The sequence below is a fragment of the Salvelinus sp. IW2-2015 genome, linkage group LG27 (genome assembly GCF_002910315.2).
Source record: "Salvelinus sp. IW2-2015 linkage group LG27, ASM291031v2, whole genome shotgun sequence".
Taxonomy (NCBI): Eukaryota; Metazoa; Chordata; class Actinopteri; order Salmoniformes; family Salmonidae; genus Salvelinus; species Salvelinus sp. IW2-2015.
The window spans coordinates 26972283-26975371 of record NC_036867.1 but is presented as its reverse complement, the minus strand read 5'-3'; the positions used below and the strand labels follow the sequence as shown (position 1 = coordinate 26975371).

General features: G+C 57.0%; 1 pseudogene; it reads right to left on the bottom strand.

Moving 5' to 3' along the window:
- Positions 1-470: 470 nt before the first annotated feature.
- On the bottom strand, positions 471-2509 carry LOC111953918 (piggyBac transposable element-derived protein 4-like; annotated as a pseudogene).
- Between the last annotated feature and the right edge of the window lie 580 nt (positions 2510-3089).

Genomic DNA, 3089 nt, shown 5'->3' with positions numbered 1-3089 from the left:
ACCTACATGGAAACTGGAATGTACAGCTCCACTGTCCATAGCGCCACTACACTAACACTATAGCCATGGTTATGGTTTATAATGCTTTTGAATGACATTAAAAGGAAATTATGGTCACACAAGCAAATGTCAAGTGCTACCAATGTATTTTATTGACAAACGAGGTCCACAGCACCATCTTACCAAATTAATACAATATAACAAATCAACTGTTAGGATAGTCCCAGGTGGACACTAGTGGGAGGTCCTGCCTCAGAACTCACACTTTCGCATTCCACCCACGGCACACTGTGTGCCCTCGCGTGTGCCCTTGGGCACCGTGTGAGTTTGGGTATCGATTTTAAAAACGCCCCCCCCGCCCTCTACACTACCTTCCCTGTGTTGTGGACATTGTGSCGTTGGATATGGCTGTTATATATTCTTTCCCTCCCGTCGTCGTCGTATTGTGTCTAAACCCCGAGTCCTCCGGGTCACCCTGTCCCGTGTTGGCTAAAGGCCCAATGAGCGCAAGTGTGACAGTATGCGTGTGAACAGCCTTTGCAGATGTATTTCTTACACCTGCAGCACACCGTGTGTGTTTTGGAGTCCTTCTTGGGTGGGCAGAGCTGACACCTCTTCCTCTTACTTGCCCCGGTGACCGGGGCAGCGCGCGGGGCAGCGGCGGGCTCCTCATGCTGTTGATCACGAGCTGCGGTAGCACTCTGTAGGACTTTGACAAGAGCTGACGTCGCTTCCGTGCGGGGGAGATACTGCCTTCTTTGGATCAACGGCTTCACAAGTGCCTTTCCCAGCTGCTCCAGGAACACCCTCATCTTGTTCCACTTGCGAGGCATCCAGTCAGGCTTGATTTCAACGCCTGACAAAGGCGTTGTAGGAGGACACGTCGAGAATGTTGTGGAAGACGACCAGGGTCCAGCGGGCAGTCATCCATCTGCAGCTGTAGGTGCCGACCACCTTGTCTAGGTTGTCCAMGCCGCCCTTGTTGCAGTTGTAGTCTTGGATGACGACTGGCTTCCTGTCGCGGAGATCGCTGACTTGGGCCTGCATGTGCAGGGTGCTCAGAAGTAGCACGTTCTTATTTTTCTTTGCCAGGTAGGACACTAGAGTGGCGGTGGGCGTGAAGGCAAACCTAGAGGACAGGACCTGTCTGCCCTTGGACTCGAGCAGCGCCGGCGGGAGCTCGGCCTTGTTCTTTCTCACCGTGCCCACCATGGTGAGGTTCCTCTCAGTCCCGTTGTCAGATCGAGGACGACGCGTATCCCCCTGGTTCTTCTTGGGGCCTCCGCTGGCCGCCTTACCGGTGTACACTTGCATCTTCCAAGCGTAGCTGGACTTGGCGTCGCAGGCCACCCACGACTTGATGCCGTATTTCGCTGGCTTGCTGGGAATGTACTGACGGAAAGGACAGCAGCCTTTGGCGAGGAGGAGAAGAGATTGGCGTTGTTACCGGCTCATGGGGGCCAATGAGTGCTACGTTATAAATATACTAGCTCTCTCTACGCACACATGCACACACACGCAGTACCTCTGAACAGGACCAGATGCTCATCCACCATCACGTCAGGCCCCGGGTTGTAGAGGGCAGGCGCGCCTCCCACAGGTCCCAGACTTCTCGTATGGCTGTGAGTTTGTCCGTTGTGAGTCTGGCGGGCCTCGACTGGCGATCGTCGAATCGCAGCAGCCTCGAGTACCTGTGAAAGACCTTGGAGGCTCGGAACACGGTCCTGCCGCTCTCCGCGTCCCACAGGCTGGCCGCARCCTCGCCTCGGGACCTGTAGACGCCCGCTAGGATCAGCAGCCCTACGTAGGTGCGCAGGTCGGTGGCGTCCATGGCTAGCCAGCCGTCGCCGTATTTTCTCGCCCCGTGCAAATTCGTCATGTCCACAATTATCCTTTCTATCGCCGGTGTGACGAACAGGCGGAAGGCGGACACGATGTCGCGGGCGTGAGTCGCGGCATAGGCCGTGGGGCCCGGAGTCTCGTCTGGCCCGTCATGGCAGAGCGTACGGGCCCTGTGGCGGCGGCCGTAGGCCACGGGGGACCATTCGAATTTGTCATTTTTCGACAGCAACGGCGTCTCCCTTTGGCCCCCGGCCGAGGCGTTCTTTTCCTCACCTTCGTCCTCACCAGGGTCGCATTCCTCCCCGTCTTCGTCTTCTGAAACCTCTTCCTCCTCCTCGGAATCGGAATAGTCTTCTTGGTCGACGCCGGAGAAGATCTGTTCTAGGACCTGCGCTGCAGTGAAACGCACGGTCATGGCTGCTCGGGTCCACTGATCGGGTCTACTGATCGGGTCCACTGATCGGGTCCACCGATCGGATCCACTGAGCAGCAGAGGCGGGGGAGAGCACGCGACACGGGGGTAACGATGACTTTGTGTGCCGCTGACAATATTAGTATCCTCTCTACAGCCAACTTACGCCCCCGTTGTGCCCCTGGGGGTGTGTAGCCGTGTGTACAGTTCACCCGTGCACCACTGGGCTGTCCTCTTGCACACACAGCGGGGCATGTCTGGATGTGTGTAGCCCTGGCTGGGTCACTCTGACCCCCAGCGCAGAGCGCAGAGGGGGAGCCCCCAACTCACACAGTACAYACAATAGCRTGAGCCGCTCCCTGCTGGCTGGCTGGCTGCCTGGGTCACTCTGACCCCCAGTGCAGAGTGCAGAGGRGGAGCCCCCAACTCACACAGTACACACAATAGCATGAGCCGCTCCCTGCTGGCTGGCTGGCTGCCTGGGTCACTCTGACCCCCAGTGCAGAGCGCAGAGGGGGAGTCCCCAACTCACACAGTACACACAATAACATACACCTCGCTATTGGCTGCCTGGGTCACTCTGACCCCCAGCGCAAAGCGCAGAGGGGGAACCCTCTAAACACAGGGCCTGGGTCACTTTGCCCGCAAGGACCACGGGAGGATTAATGAAGCTACCAGTTGAGGACTTGTGAGGCGTCTGTTTCTCAAACTAGACACTCTAATGTATTTGTCCTCTTGCTCAGTTACGCACCAGGGCCTCCCACTCCTCTTTCTATTCTGGTTAGAGCCAGTTTGCGCTGTTCTGTGAAAAGAGTAGTACACAGCGTTGTACGAG